This window comes from Anser brachyrhynchus (assembly GCF_964034855.1).
Source record: "Anser brachyrhynchus genome assembly, chromosome: 18".
Lineage (NCBI taxonomy): Eukaryota > Metazoa > Chordata > Aves > Anseriformes > Anatidae > Anser > Anser brachyrhynchus.
The window spans coordinates 9,171,363-9,187,850 of record NC_137711.1 but is presented as its reverse complement, the minus strand read 5'-3'; the positions used below and the strand labels follow the sequence as shown (position 1 = coordinate 9,187,850).

The 16,488-nt window shown below is 45.4% G+C and overlaps 2 long non-coding RNA genes across 2 annotated transcripts; both read left to right on the top strand.

Annotated features, from left to right (window-relative positions):
- On the top strand, positions 1-1,645 carry LOC308179905. The gene is made up of 3 exons (XR_013940675.1): positions 1-356; positions 553-649; positions 824-1,645. It is a non-coding gene; the product is annotated as an uncharacterized lncRNA (long non-coding RNA).
- A 5,955-nt stretch (positions 1,646-7,600) lies between these two features.
- On the top strand, positions 7,601-14,567 carry LOC308179902. Its single transcript, XR_013940657.1, has 2 exons — positions 7,601-7,736; positions 9,110-14,567. It is a non-coding gene; the product is annotated as an uncharacterized lncRNA (long non-coding RNA).
- Positions 14,568-16,488: the final 1,921 nt, after the last annotated feature.

Sequence of the window (16,488 nt, the reverse complement as noted above, 5' to 3'; positions counted from 1 at the left end):
ATCGCTGTCAGATGCTGCTGCTTAAAGGGGAATTACAGCCAGGGAAAACTCCAGCTGGGTGGGTACTTACATGGGTTTAATGAGAGCAATGAAGTCCTCTTTGTTCCAGGTTTTCCATTGCCTTTGGATCAGGCCCAGACTTTGTCTCTCCTTAGATCTGCCTTCAACTTGATTTTAAAAAAACTTGATGAAACAGAGCAGAGGCATTGCTCCGTGTGCCTTACATCAAGTCCTGAAATTATTCCCCAGATGGCTTTGTTGGTGAGCATGCCACCTGGGACGGCTGCAGTGGCGAGCTCTGGGACAAGGTATCTTGTTCCCGTTCTGCCCAGTGAAGCTGCACCAAGGTGTCACAGGTGGGTGCTGCTGCTCCTTGATCATGGTGGTGAGCTGGAGACGTTGGTTCCCAGGGGACTGGTGGCTGTACTGGTCGGGGTGGGCAGGGTAGGATGGGGATGAAAAGAAGCCTGGGCGAGGAACACTGATAAAGGAACCGCAGGGATCTGTTTGTTTATTGGAGGGGATTGAACCTATTTTTTAATTTCTTTGCAGATTGTAGACAATCAGAAAATCAGTGTTCGGAAACTCAAAGACTTAAGAGCTAACCACTCAGAGCACAGCTTTTCCCCCGCAGGCTGCGGATAGCCAGGTACACTTATTATTCTTTACTAATCAGCCTGGGACTAGACCAGCATATTTATGTAGGAACACTAAGACTTTTATTGCTGAAGACAACCCAGAGCTCAGGCCCCTACAGTTTGTCTAGCAAATTGAATATTTGATTTTCCCCCAGTAATAGTATGTTTTTCTTGTCTCCTGGCAGTTTGCATAAAAGCTCTGAAGTACGTGACAGACGGCAAAGGGAACATCCAAATCTGCTGTGCCATATGAGCAGCTCGCCTTGCAGTGGGCATGTTCCTGGCTTCTCAAGGCTTCACAGCCCTAAAACTGTTCCGTGCTTCCTGATGGGAATTCATGCCTTTGCCTTAACTGTCAGCAATAATTCATACGTATTTGCTCTCAAAACATGCAATATTAATGCTTCCTTTTAATATAAAATGTACCTAGGGTTGGTAAAGGGGGGGGGGGGTCAGTAGCCCTGAGTGCTGCTGTTGTCTAGGCACTTCTAAAAGAGATCCTGTGGTGATAAGCACTTCCCCAAATGATGGTTTTGATGTGAAGAATACATCCCCAACGGTAAGTCGGTATTTGGAGTTAGCTGCCTTTGTGCAGCAGTGTCGAAATAGGGTGAATCCCTTTTTTTTTCTCCCCACTTGGGTGACAGGTACTCATGTGGGACCCCTAGAGATCTTCCCTACTTTCTGTCATCCTTCCCTCAGTAAATTTGCTGCTGCTTATGATGGCCAGGCGACTCGGGCAGTGGTGGCCCACGGATGTGTGGCTGCAGTGGACAAGAGCAATCAAATGTTTTTTTTTGGGCAGTAGCTCACAGAAGCCACCTCAGAAACCTCTACAAGATAAAGAGCAAGGCATGACAAAAGGAGAGCCCAGATCATATGCAAGTGCGATTGTTTATTAAAGAACAGGCTTCGTTATTCCCCACATGCAAAAAAAAAGAGGGGATTTATCTTCAGCAGGATTTCCCTGCAATGGGCTCAACAGGAGAAATGAAAGACAAGCATGGCTCTGGCATGCAGAGCATGGGGAGGGAAAGCTGCAGCCACGTAGCTGTGGGTTTGTGTTCCTCCTGGGGGGAGCTGGGGCTGGATAAAGGGCTGGGGAGCTCTGCATGGGATGTCATAGAATCATAGAATCATAGAATATCCTGAGTTGGAAGGGACCCTTAAGGATCATCAAGTCCAACTCTTGATACCGCACAGGTCTACCCAAAAGTTCAGACCATGTGACTAAGTGCACAGTCCAATCTCTTCTTAAATTCAGACAGGCTCGGTGCAGTGACCACTTCCCTGGGGATCCTGTTCCAGTGTGCAACCACCCTCTCTGTGAAGAACCCCCTCCTGATGTCGAGCCTAAATTTCCCCTGCCTCAGCTTAACCCCATTCCCGCGGGTCCTGTCACTGGTGTTAATGGAGAAAAGGTCTCCTGCCTCTCGACACCCCCTTACAAGGAAGTTGTAGACTGTGATGAGGTCTCCCCTCAGCCTCCTCTTCTCCAGGCTGAACAGGCCCAGTGACCTCAGCCGTTCCTCGTACGTCTTCCCCTCCAGGCCTTTCACCATCTTCGTAGCCCTCCTCTGTACACTCTCCAGCAGTTTCACATCCTTTTTATACTGTGGTGCCCAGAACTGCACACAGTACTCGAGGTGAGGCCGCACCAGCGCAGAGTAGAGCGGGACAATCACCTCCCTTGACCTACTAGCGATGCCGTGCTTGATGCACCCCAGGACACGGTTGGCCCTCCTGGCCGCCAGGGCACACTGCTGGCTCATATTCAACTTGTTGTCAACCACGACCCCCAGATCCCTCTCTTCTAGGCTGCTCTCTAGCGTCTCATCGCCCAGTCTGTACGTGCAGCCAGGGTTTCCCCGTCCCAGGTGCAGGACCCGGCACTTGCTCTTATTGAACTTCATGCGGTTGGTGATCGCCCAGCTCTCTAACCTATCCAGATCCCTCTGCAAGGCCTTTCCACCCTCATTCGAGTCCACAACTCCTCCAAGTTTGGTGTCATCAGCAAACTTGCTCAAAATACCTTCTATTCCTACATCCAGATCGTTTATAAAAATATTGAAAAGTACCGGCCCTAAAATGGAGCCTTGAGGGACCCCACTGGTGACCGCCCGCCAGCCTGACGCAGCCCCATTTACCATAACCCTTTGGGCCCTGCCCGTTAGCCAATTGCTCACCCATCGTATGATGTTTTTATTTAGCTGTATGGTGGACATTTTGTCCAGTAGGATCCTATGGGAAACCGTGTCAAAAGCCTTGCTGAAGTCCAAAAAAATCACATCAGCTGGTTTCCCTTGGTCCATCATACGGGTGATCTTATCATAAAAGGAAATCAGGTTAGTTAGGCAGGACCTGCCCTTCACAAACCCATGCTGACTGGGACCAATGACTGCTTTGTCCCCCAGGTGAGCCTCAATAAGTTCGAGAACCATCTTCTCCATGATTTTACCAGGCACTGACGTGAGACTGACAGGCCTGTAATTGCTAGGGTCTTCTTTCTGACCCTTCTTGTAAATCGGCACAACATTTGCCAGCTTCCAGTCTACCGGGACCTCTCCAAATTCCCAGGATCGTTGAAAAATAATTGAGAGAGGTTCCGCGATGACGTCCGCCAGCTCTTTCAGCACCCGGGGATGAATCCCATCCGGACCCATGGACTTGTAGGGATCCAGGTGGAGTAGCAAATCCCGCACACGTTCAGGGTCGGTTGGGAGTTTGTCATCCCCACCGTCCCAGTCCTCTAGCTCAGGGCACCCTGGGTCCCGAAGCCCATCATCGGCATTGAAGACAGAGGCGAAGAAGGCGTTAAGCGTCTCTGCTTTGCCTATGTCATTGTCTGTGAGGAGACCTTCCCTATCAAGGAGCGGCCCTATGTATTCTTTAGTTCTCCTTTTTCCTGTCACTGAGCTCTGACAAAATGCCACATCTCAGAGTGGTTTTTGTCAGATTGACAAATGCAGCCTTTTTGAGACTTACCTGGACTTGAAAGCAGGGCATTTACTTCTGTGAAGGCTTGCAGGAGAGTTCCTATACCCCAAGCTACAGGTAGAAATAGAAATACCTTCAAGTTTGCAAAAAGTGGACCAGAAGCATGTGTATGTGAGGTGTGGGACTCCTGCAAGGAAGGGATAGGAGGTGGTGTTGGAGCAAAGAATCGGCCCTGACAGTTTTGCTTCGCAGCCACCAATTAGGGGGTGGATTTTTGCTGAAGTCCAGAAGCAGGGCTGGGATTTCTCCGCCTCCCTCGGTGCTCAGAGGGAGGATGTGCGGGGACACCAGCAGTTTTACCTGTCAGCTTCAGGGGAGATCTGACTGCTGAAAAAGAGCCTTATCTTGAATCCCAAATAGCTTGGATGAGAGAAGGATAGAAGAGAGGTATTCTCTGCTAGGGGCAATAATCAACTTTTCTTTTTAAGGGTCGAGGCTGTAGGTTGGAATACTTTCATTTAAACAGGAGAAATAGCAGAAGACGTGGTGTTCTTTGCTTTCCAAAGGGCTCCCTGTTCCCTCCTACCTTTCCTAATCTGTTTTTAAAAAGCCTCACTGTTGGTAGCATGGAGTTGAAAGAAGGTAGAAGAGTATCTGACAGACCCACTGGGACTCAGGGTGGATTTTAGAGACCTTTACATCTGGCAGTTTAGAGACTGGAGACCACTGCGTCTGGCAGTGCTATTACTCGATTTGCCTACTTCACACTGCTGGTGGCCCCAGGAGTTGTTCTCTGTGCTGCCACTTTGAATTAGCATGACACCAAAGGGAAGGAGGCCCTCAGAGCATTTGCCTCCCAGAGAAGTGCTGAGATGTCGGCTCACATTGGCAGTTCTCCCGGCACGTCCTTTGTTGTTCGAAGGTGCCATCGCTGCTCAGTCCTTGGGGTGTCACAGCTCTGTTACTTGGCTGAGAGTCAAACACAAATCTCCAGAACCTCAAATATTGATTGTGCACTTGAAAGAAATAGTTGCTTTTCAATTGGTGTAGCAACAGCATTTCTCAGCGAAGAGAAGAGCATCTTCCAACCCCTGTGATGCTCCTCAAATGGACAGTTTAATTACTCCAAGAAAAGGGGCCACTGTAAAGGTTTTTCCTAGACATCTAACGTGCTTTTAAAAACCTACATCTGTTTTCGTAAAGCTCTTAGGGATATAGGGCCATGCATTTGATTGACCATCAGTGGGATTTAAGCACCGAAACAGCTCTGAGGGGCCAAGCAGCCCCAGCTGCAGCGAGTAACCCTGCAGGGTCCTGGCGGAGCGCTCAGCTCCTTGAGAAGGGCTCTGCTCATCAGACAGCGTGGCTGGAGGTTTCTGCATCTACTGCAGAAAGTGGCTGAAAAAGGAGCTGCTGGTGACAGGAAAGGAAAGGGGTTGAACATTTGTGTAGTCCTCTTTCCAACAACAAGCCCTGCCTTGTAGCACCCCCCTCTGCACAGGCTAGCCAGCTGTGCAGCCCCTCATTACCTGCTGTCAAAGCCACTTCTGCTGGGGGGACCCCACGTTTTGGCTTCCTGCTGCAATTCTGTAAGACCCAGAGAGTTCTTGTTGTAGACCCATTTCCATTTTGAAATGAGACTTAAAAATTTTTTTTGTTTTTTCTCTGTATGTGCTCCATGCTATTTTTCTTCAGCAAGGGAAGCTGTCTGCACTGCATTATGCATTAGGCTCTTGAAAGCATAACTAGTTATGTAATTATTAGAATTATATTTGCATTCACAACTAGGATGTATATAACTCATATGTTAATGCATGCTAATTAAATACCAATTAATCATTTTAAAAAATGAGGTTTGAATCTATACAGCTATCACAGATGTAGTAAATACTCATTGCTTATGAGGAATAAATCAGGTGTGTTTTAATATGCAACCCCAGTCCCATATAAACACATACTGCCAATTATTTAGAAAGGATTTAAAGTGTTTCTTATTCATATTACACAGCTACTGCTGACTGAGTGGCAGTCATTATAACATATTTTACTACTTTTACATTATTGCACATTAATACTTCCAGCTGTTCACACTGGGCTGGCTTATGTTTCAGCCATCAGAAAATGTGCAAATTCGTTATGTTTTACCCTATGAGGTAGAAGATTTATTCATGTTTAATCCTTCAGATAGGCTGCTGAAAACCAGTCACCTTTGTACGGTTTGAAGCTTTATGGCTTCGGTACCTGGCAGGGTATCTTGCATTGCTTTATCTGCAGGCTTCAGAAATTCTGCGGAAGATGCTTCGAGTTCACATAGAGCTGAGAGTGTTTGATGCTTCTGATTTAAGAAACATTCAAAGTTGCTGCTGCCAGAGAGGGAAACAAGCTTTTGTAGACTCTGTCTCTTGTAGAAGTTTCTGCCACAAGGGTAGAGCTGTGTTATTGGCCAGCCACCCCCTGGGGGGGTGAGTCCAAGCTAAATTAGCAGACTGTGCTGGCTGCTGCCCACGGTAAACTGATAATGAGCAAACTGGAAGGCTTGTAGTGTGTCAGCAGGCAGGGCAGTGAAGTGAAGATGTCACTGGTGACCCTTACAGCAGACACACTTGTAAAGCCACGGGTGTGTTCGCTGAAGGCTGAGGACAACACGCTTGTCCTCCCCTGCCAAGGGATGCCTGGGTTTGCAGAGGGCAGCAGCACAACGATGTTGGGGACGTGAAGCAGCGAAGAGGAAAGCAGCTCCAGGTGGTGGTGACATGGTTGAGATGGCTCCATACTTCCCATGACACCTGGGTTTTGGCTTGCTGGGGTATTTTCCAGGCTTTTCCCATGCAGGGTGCTTGCTTTTGATGGAGTTTTGCCTTGGAAGCCGTTTGCTCCACACAGAAACAGGCTAAACGTGGTTTTGGCCCAGCAGGATGTGTAGTGCAGGAGTTGCAGCCCTCACTGGTCCTGTGCTCGTTCACTCGCACGGGGCTCTGACACGTGGGACACCTCGGTCACACCACCCAGGGAAGCTGTGCCTGGGAATTTCCTCGCCTTGGTCCCCAGAAGCACCCACAGCGGCGGGCTCCTGGTGCTCATCGGCCACCCCTGGCACGAAGGACGCTGAAGCCAGCTGGAGACTAAGGCAGACAGAAGGACAGGAGGGATGTAATTAAGAGCTGGCACACTGTGCAATTGGGAAAGAGCTAACGAACCCCGGGGTGGCATTAGTGCATACCCCACAGCCCCCTAAAGGGGCTGCAGCTCCTGAGGCACGTTCACCCTCAAGTCTGGCTCCTAATCCAGGCCTCCCGAAGTGCCTTCAGCACTTGTCCACAGACAGCTGCAAGGCCTCTGGAGCAGAGCCCCGCTCCTTCCCTGGGCTGGCTGCTGCTGGCGAGGCTGACAGCTGATCGCTGCTGTCAGTTTGTCGTTAACCCTGGGCTCACCGGGCTTCACCCAGAGCTTCCTTGGGCTGGGTCCTGCAGAGAGCTGCTGTGGCCTTTCCTGGGCTCAACTGCCTTGTTATTCTCCCCAGCATTCTTCTTTTTTTTTTATTGAGAAATAATGTAGCAAAAATCTGTTTTATACAAATTCTGCGAGTTTCCCAAGTCTAAGCAGTCAAAAGTTAGGTAATGACAAAATTAAGGGCTTAGGGTTTTCATGCAGCCTCTGTTATGTATTTGGATATTTCTTTAATATTTATTTCATGTAGTTTCAGTAGTTATTAACTTCCGATGCATTTACTCTCCCTTAAAATGTCCCTAAATTCCATATGCAACCCAGGGTTGGGCTGAAGCTCATGAAGAATATATGCATTTGCATTTTGCTAAACTATCCCCATTTTAAAGTCTATATTCCAGCATCAGAACAGTTAGAGATTTACTTATGCTTATTTTTTTGCTTACTTTGTTTGTCCTCTCTTCTAGGAATTAGGCTCACTGTTTTTCAGGATCTTTACCTTTAATTTCTGGAGACGGTGATACCTTAAATGGATGATCTCAGCTCATTTGGTTTCATTCAGAAACCAATCAACCTAAATCATCTTCAGTGGTAAGTAATGAAACCAAGTTCAAGCGCTTCCCAAAATGTTTTCCAGGGAGCCCTGTCTGAGCTCAGACTGTGCTGTGTTTATAGGATGATTTAGGTCTGAAGCTCACTTGAGAATTTATCAACAAGGTAAGAGAGTGCTAGTAATGATTCTAATTTTTCAAGTCAGGACGTGGGTTTGTCAGAAAGGCTCTGTGCATCCTTTCAAGTTATTGCAGCTCTCTTCTGTTCTGAGAACGGGGAACACGAAGGACATTTGGGTGTTACTTATTCTTCTGATCATGTTATTTCTCAACAGAGAAATGTAAGTTTCCTGTTTCCAGCAGCAAGATTTATTGCTGTGTATTAGCAAGAAAAAAATGCCATTTTACTAAAAGTTCAATTCTGATAGCTCTGAACACAGTCAAGCCTGGGTGGTAGATTCAGGAGCAGCAACAAATGTAACGTGACCACTTTTTGTTCAAGTAACGTAAATGTAAAAATAATGGGGATGTTAGGATAGTTTACCACCGCAGAAAACAAACATAATTCTGCACCCTGAATAGTTTTTTGGCTCAGAGGTGTTAGGCTGGCTGGTTGTATTCTGACAGGCTCAAAAAATGTAGTGATGATGCACTAAAAGAGGTATATTTTCACATGTTTTAAGCAGGCAGGTCCTCCCTGGTGGGAATGGTCTTCTCTCCCCTATTGAGGCATAGGTCTGCCAGCTCACAGCATGTAGCGATCACCACGAGTTACTTTAAGGCAGTTTCAGTACGGATATATCAGGAGAATTGATGAAGAGCCTTTAACCTTTGAGTCACGAACTCATTTGTGAACACAGCTGATGTTAACCCCGAGTTAATTACTGCTCCATGGCTCTTGGGTGCGATCTGTTGGTGGATGTCAAACCAGTTCCCAGAGAACAACCAAGCCGCATGTAAACCCACCAAAGCTGAAGCTAATGGAGCTGGCCTGGGATTAATTTAATCACAGAAAACCAACTTGAAGCAAATTTCTAAGTTGGTATGGGGAGTACACATATACTGTTTCTTTTCAAAAGATAAATGGATGATTTTAAATGCCATCATAGTCTTCTCTCATTAGGCTAAATCTACTTGAAAGTGTTTTTTTCCTTCAGAAGAACATCATGTGGAATAGAAATTGTTCAGCAACAAAGTAAACTATAAAAAGGTTAATGATTTTAAGGTGAAGTTAGATATAAGCACTGATATCTTTACAAGTTGTGCTATTCTATTTTCTGTGATAACGCTCATCTGTTTCTTTCATTTCAGCGCATGTTTTTGTCTACATAAAATTGCTTTGAAGTTGGGGGCAGACTACACAACTGTGCTTCTCTGCTTGACATTTTAAAGGCCTGGTACTAGCATTTAGCTATTTAAACTTTTGCCTTCTAGCTTTGTTTTAGGAATAATGATCATCTTCAGTGATTTGTAAGTGGAATTAATGGTACTTCCTGCAAATTAAAAAAAATATATATATCCTATTTCTGTCCTTTTCAGAGGCCTGGGTTCAAAGCACCTCCCACTGCCCTTTTAGTCCCTGTGTCCCAATGGAGATGGTGAAAACTTGGACAGGGAGAAGAGCAGGTTGCTGCAGCAGTCTACAGGCCTGACGTGATGGGAAGAGGAGGGAGAAAACCCCCCAAACCTCTACAATAATTCTTCTCGGTGATCCCTGTCAGAGGGATTTTACTGCGTGCAGTTTGTATGGAGGGAACTGAGGCACAAGAATGACACATGATATTTTTCGTAGTTGCATTAAAAAAACGTATTTGGGCTGGAGATTAGCTTCTAAACGCATCTCCTGTCACTGCACATGAAGTGAGTCCTGCTCTGAGCACTTCTCATGCTGTCCATTGGGAGGAATTATTGCAGGATGGGTGGTTTCATCAGCAGGACTCTGACATTTGTTCGAGGCTTCCAACAAGAGGTGGTGAGGTGGAGGCTGGTGATGAATGAGCCAGGACAAGGACTGGGGCTGCTCTGCTGTCGGTGCCTTTTTCCAGAACGGAGCAGGGAGCGTGGCGAGCAGGAAGGAAGAATTTGCTGAGAATAAATTCGACACAGTGGAACAAAGTGTTCCCCTTAAATGTGTTCTTCAGCCAGAATAGCAGCAGCGTTTCTGCCAAGTATGGGGCCTGCTGCAGGAACAGTTTGGCAAGGGGGAAAAATATAGCCAAATTTGTGTGAAGCAGCCTGATAGTGGGTGGCAGGATTATGCAATTTTACTGATACCCAGACTTCATTATCTCTCGCAAAGTGTTTCTGAATGAAGCAAAATGGTAGAGCAGCTAACTCTTACGTTGTTTTCTTCGCCGCCCCCTTTCCAAAAGTTGTGCATTTAAACACCTCCGTTCCTATTCTTGAAACCTGAGAAGGAAGGCTGGGAGGACAGAGCTTGTAATGAAATCCTCCTCAGGAACCTGAGGGCAGGGCTGCAATATGAGCTGTTGCAGTGTCGGAAATTCTTGGCTTTGTTGAAGCTTGGTCCTGGAAGGGATAGGCCAGAAAATAATCTTTTATTTTTTTTTTTTAAAAAAAGAGGAAAAATATGATATCCTTTCACTTCAGTGTACTCTTTTGTAAGTGTGGTCAGTTCTGGGAGAAGTATCAAGATTTACAGTTATCCTCGACACTGCCATGAGGGATGAATGAGCTCTCATGAATGGAAGAATCATCATGTGGAAATCAGTGTGGTTTTGCCTTGGGAAGAGTGATCGTAGCTCAGCTGCTTGTGTACAAACAAGAATCTTCTTCTAATTGCCTGGCTTGCAAATTAAGGAAATCCAGAAGGTTTGTTCTCACTGTGAGTAACTTTGGCCTCACGTGGATATGAGTTTAGTTAAGGTGTATTTAGGAACACATCTGACTTGTCCCTTGTGAGGCCTTGTTCTATGAACAAGGGAGGACTCAGCTTGGGTTTCATCTGCCACGAAGATGTCAGAGCTGGAAGAAAAACGCTGCTGCTCTAACATGCTCTTATTGATTTAGCCGGTATGTTCTGGAGCCCGTGAGAGGTGACAAACAAAGGCGACCCATGGAGACATTTTGCGCTGTGGTGCTTTTCAAAGCACAGCCCTGCACTGAAGCAGAAGCTTCCCCTGAACGTAAGATATGCAGCCAGGCGTGGAGCCGGTGGTCGACTCTGCAGGAACCAGGCACAGCAGTGATAGCCAGCATAAATGAACCCTCAAAGGAATTAATAAGAGAATGCTGCAGCCCAGGTCTGAATACTTGATTTGTGAAACTGAATAGGAGCAGTATTAAATTAGGCTCCAATTAGAAGTACCTTTCATCGCAGCCTAAATCTGGTCAGAGCTTTGGTCTCCTGTGGCATCTAAAGGCTGTTATCAGTGTGCTTCGTCCCCAGCCTTTCGTCCTGGGGTTTAAAAACATCTATCCCAACTAGCACAATGACTGAGTGTATGCAGGTGGGGGAATGCGTGTGATACCACTGCCATAGCAGAACCTGTGACTATGAGTTTTGAGCTGAGACAATCCTGCAGAGAGCAAGAAAAACCACTTCTGGCTCCAGACCTTTGCTGCTCTGAGGCCGGATCCTTTTGGTGGCTGCTGCCAGAGAAGGCGAGCTATAAACGGTCCGAGCGGAGCGTCCCTGGGTTTTGATCCTCTGACTGACTGCGTAAACTTGGACCAGCTGCTTCCACCTTCTGCGCTTCCCGGAGCAGTTCCTAAACAAAAGCACACTTGCTATAAATTTCCAGTGCCACTTTGGCAGCACACTTATTGAGTTTTCCATTTTCCTTTTCTGGATTTTGTTTCCTTTCACCTTTTTAAGTTTCTTCCCTTTTCCCCAATGGAGTGCTTATGTTCCCAGATTAAAAACAGAAGTTTGTTCAGGTTGATTTGTTAAAAATGTAGTTTTATTATGCTTTCAAATGGTATTTTCCATATAAAAATATTTACTTTACTAAAACCACATCTTTCTGATGGAAGAATGTCTGGGTTTTAAAAAAAAAAAGTCTAGTAGCTTGAGTACATAAATGTTTCAGTGGTTCTGTGATTTCATAGAGCAAAACAATTAGGGATAACAAAATTCTTCATTTTAGTGAAACTTAATTATAAAATTATTTTCTCATTGGCTGAGGTGTGAAAGCTTCATGCACTGAAGACCTTCTGAATCCTAGCACTGTTAATGTTGAAAGTGTAAAACCTGCCTGTTCTCAAATTGATATCAACGCACCAAAGTAACGGGCGAAACTTTAATCTTTGTGGCATGCTGCCCACGGATAGCAAAACTGTAATTTGTAGTCGCTTGTTATTAGTAAGTGCAGCTCTGTGGTGGTCAGAACTGGAAGATTTTTAGACCTCATGTCTCGGAAGCCGATCTCTTGGTCCGTGGCTGCAATCAGGCAGGGCAAGCCTGCGGTAAAAGCTTTGACACCAGACTGTTAGCTTGTGATGTCCATGCTGGAGACTAAATCCAGCTTGGGCTGATAGCGGGTTGTTTTTGTTACGGGGCTAACAGCATCCTGACCTCCTCCTCCTGCAAGGGATTTTGAAAATTGCCCCTCAGGTACTAAATCCCATAGCTCTCCTCAGCAAGGCGCCTTGCTCCAGAGCTCTATTAGCAAACGCAAGTGGTGGCCGGAAAACCTGTTAGAAGCTGAAATATTATTGTGAGAGAGGGGTTAGAAACTAAACGATAACCTTCAGTCTTAAGGAAATTCTTTTGGTGGTCTGGATGTTGCTGGCTTCCTCCAGCCCTCTCTGTGTCTTGCTCTTCCTCCCTGAAATGACCGTCACTCCTTTTGGGACAGAAACTCCTTCTGCACATTGCCGTCTCTTGGTTCTTTCATCGCTACTGTGAATGCAAAGGGGTGGCCCACCTCCTGCTGCTGACTCTTTACCTTCCTGTGATGTGCAGGGAGGTGGTGAGAGCTTGCAGAGGATGGGAAATGGTTCCTGAGCTATCTGATGGCAACACATGACATGATACTTAAGTACCACGTCCGTTGCATTTCTAAACAGCGGAACAGATGAACAAGCAAACTCGGTGCTGCCAATTCCCAAATAACTGGATTATTCAATGTATGTAAACAGGCATCACCCATATTGCTCCTTGGACATGATGGCTGGTCTCTGGCAGCTTTGTAAGCCCAGCAAAACAAGTACAAGCCCAGGGCTAGCAGGCGTTTCAAGGCGGTGTTATTCTAGCTATACGCTCTGTGTTAAGTTACGGGGGGAGAACATGGTTTAATTAGACGACATGTATATCTCCAGTGAAACAGATCTTAACTCGTGAGGCTACCCATTGATTTTTAATCTGCAGTAAAGATTAAGGCTGTTACTGATTAAATATCACTCTGTCTTTCTCTGAGGACAAAAAGTTTACCTCTTTAACTGCTTGAACTCTTAGAGAGACTTCCAGAGGGAAGAAGAAAAAAGGGTGAAGAAAAATCTTAATTTTCTTGTTATTTGAAAGGGGTAATGCTATCAAACCTCTTCCTGTTCCCAGGTCCCCAGTATATATTCTGAATAAAAAGCTCAGCCTTCCAGATTTTTCCAGATTTGTACAGATGATAAGGAAGAACACTAACTGATGCTTTTCAGTGTTTTCTGAGTGTCTGGAGTGATGTTTCCAAGCAGCTGCAGGCACAGCGTGGTTGTGTGTTGCAAGGTAGTGTGAAAAGTCCTTCATCTCAATGCACTGGCTTTTCATATATGAGCACGAATATTTCCTCTGCTGCACTGACAGTATCCATTTTGCAGAAAACAATAATGTGAGCGAGAAAACAGGAGGTTTTTTTTCCCAGGGACATGTCACCGAAGGCCAGACTAGAGCCTGACGCTTGGTTATAAAGATATCAGCTTGTCTTTAACTTGTTGTTCCTACCCCTCTGTGCAATTTGGAGACTTTGTCACAAACGAGGACTGCAAAGTGCTGCACCATGTACAAATCTAGAACCAAAGAGCCTCTTCTGTGCAAAGCCTACGTTGCCTCTGCCACTCCTGCCTGGCAAGTTAAAAGTGAGCAAAGCCTCCTAGCACAAAGCCTCCTAGCAGCACCGAGAGTGAAACTCCTGGCTTAGTGCAACAGAAAGCTTTCCTGGAAGGGGGGCTGGTTACAAACACCTAGTTGGTGTCAAAAACTTTAAGCCAAACCATTTTTTAATTGCAGCCCATTAGGAGTCTCTAGAGACTCCAGGCAGACGTGCCTGAGATGCCATCCTGCGGCCTGGCACTTCACAGGTAATGCTGGGGAAAAGAGAGAAAGGGAAGGCAGGATGGCTTGCCAGCTGATGCCCTGACAGCCAGCAGCAGCCACCGGTGAGTGAAAGCTGCCCCTAACCCCCCTCTCCTTGCAGGGGCTACCCGAAGCATCACAGGGAATGCAGCAGATCACATCTGGAAGTGTAAAAGCAACTTGGGCATCTTGGTGATGCGGATCCCTGGTCCCTAGTTTCTCTTCAGTGGGAGATCTTGTCCACCCCAACCTTCTCCCTGCTCTCTGTCTGTGCTAATTAGGTTGGGCTTTGAGGTATCAAGCCTTTACATTAGCGATGCTGTTATAGAATTTTTGTTAATTTAGCCAATTGTGTTACAAATTGACCTTTGGCATTGGGAGCCCCTCTTGCAAAGAAATTGTGCTGATCCCTGATTAGTGCAGTGAAAAGCTGCTGGCAGCCACTGCTGCAAGTAAATTCTACTGGGCTGATGAATTTAGGGCAGTTTTTCCTGTGGCAATTAAAATACAGGACCTGCAGTATTGTTGCACTAGTGGCAGCTGCGTGTGAACAAACACACTGACCCAGCAATTTTGTAAGCATCCTGAATGTCCTATGGATTCAGGTTTCTTTTGTCTATCATATATCTTAGCAATAAAATGGAATTTGCAGAATCCAGAATGGTGATTTTTACCTTACCTTTCCATGTGATAAAAGTCAGAACTTGGCTCAGGGATATGGCAATATTCGTGGCTCTGGAAAGCAGAGAATATGGATTAATTATTTAACTGAAATCTAAGTTTACAATACTTCATGTGTTACATTGGTATACAAGCTGCAGGTTTGGAACAAGGCCACGCGTTTGCACTAGCAGGAAATTAGAACTATCAACTACAAGCGGGTACTAAGTGCTGGTGAGTCAAAATGTGATGACAGTAGGAGCCGTGTTTCAGAAACAAAATGTTCTTCACTGTCGGCAAAAGAAGGTGCTGGTTGCTGAGACATGGGATCCTTTTTAGTTTACAACACCTTATGAGATTTTTTTTTTTTAAGAAACGTGCATTTTCATGGATAATGGACCATACGAATTATTTTGAAGGTCTGCAGAGAGCTCTGTATTACTGCTGCACAGTGGTGCATGTATGTCAGTAGATAAGCTAGTAGCCTACCTAGTCACCACCACTGAAGCATCTAAAAATGTCACGATCTTTAATTTGCCCTTTCTTTTTTTTTTTTCCCCCAATCTCTGATGTTTCTTTGCAACTGCCTGTGCGTGCTGTGCTTGGAATTTAAACAGATATTTTGGCAGTGGATGCTAGCTGCTAGATTTCAGATGGTTTTTAGGCATTGGTGTCAAGAAATGTTACAGGATCATCAGCTGGTTGGTTTTTTTTGTTTGCGGGGGAGGTGGAGGTACTGTGATTGAATAAGAGTATTTGTCTTTAATCTTTCCACTGCTATCATAGTAGCTGCTATCATAGTAGTTTGGAAAAATACCAAAAAAAGAAAAAGCCTTATTTCTCATTGTCCTTTCTCTCATGTTGGAGCAATGAGAGAAACTGTCGGAGAAAGGTCACTGAGCTGTCAGTAGTGCTTCTATAGCAACCTACAAGGAGAGGACTTTCTGGCTTTATTTATTGGGAGCAAGAAGTGTTCAAGATGGATTTGCTAACAGTAGGGCTGCTCTGCTAGGAAACCTTGAAGGAGGGTGGGAAAAAAAACTTTGGGCAGCAGGGCACCTTGTGCACAGCTGATGGTTAGCAAACCCTCCCTGGGCTGGTGACCAGAGTGGCAAAAATTATGTTGTGAGCCTGACAAGTGGTATTTGGCACCGTAGTGGAAGTCATCGCTTCCTGCCATATGCTGTCTCTGCAGGAAGAGAGATTGCTGTGTATTTAAAGCAGCAGTTGGGAAGCTTTCCTCGTGCAGATGAGGCCAAGCACTAAATTTCAGGCTTTTGTCTGGACTGGGCAGGTCCTGGGGTCTCCTGATGGCATCAGGTGGGCTTGGAGCAAGGTGGGACCCTGTGGAAGTGGTGGTGGATTGTGCTGTAACCAGGACGTGCTGTAGAGCATGAAATTCAGTGTAGGAATAATCAAAATGACAAATGTAATTCTCACTATTAATTTATTTAAAGTGCTGTTTATTGTAGTTGGAGTAAAACCAAGCATAGTACACTAGTAATCTCTTAAATCCAGTTTTCCCTGATGAACCATTTGTGTTGGGCATATTCTTCTTTAACAGCTGGAGAAATCAGAACGACCGGTTGTATTCCCATTCCAGGCAGAGAGCTTCATAGGAAATGTATTAAATTCTCACTTTACTGATCAGATAAAAAGGGTGAATGAAGAGAGAAATTACACTGCAACATCATTGTTTTTAATCTGATTTTAATAACTAGAGGAATAGATTTTTTTCTCTCTTCCCCTGTGATAAATCTTACTCAGTTTACCTTTATACCATGCTTCACACTTGCCTGGATTATTCGTTTCACAGCAGAGCAGCTTTTAATATAGTGACAGGATCAATGACAGAAGAAAGTTTGATAATATGTCATTGCTCATCTGTGTGCATGAGTCCTCAAATGTAAAAGAAAAAAAGCAGCCTAGAGATTTTTGCATTCTTTCTAAGTGGCAATTATGAAAGATCTTGAGAATCTGTTTGAAAATTCTCTGAAGAAACTGTTTCAGG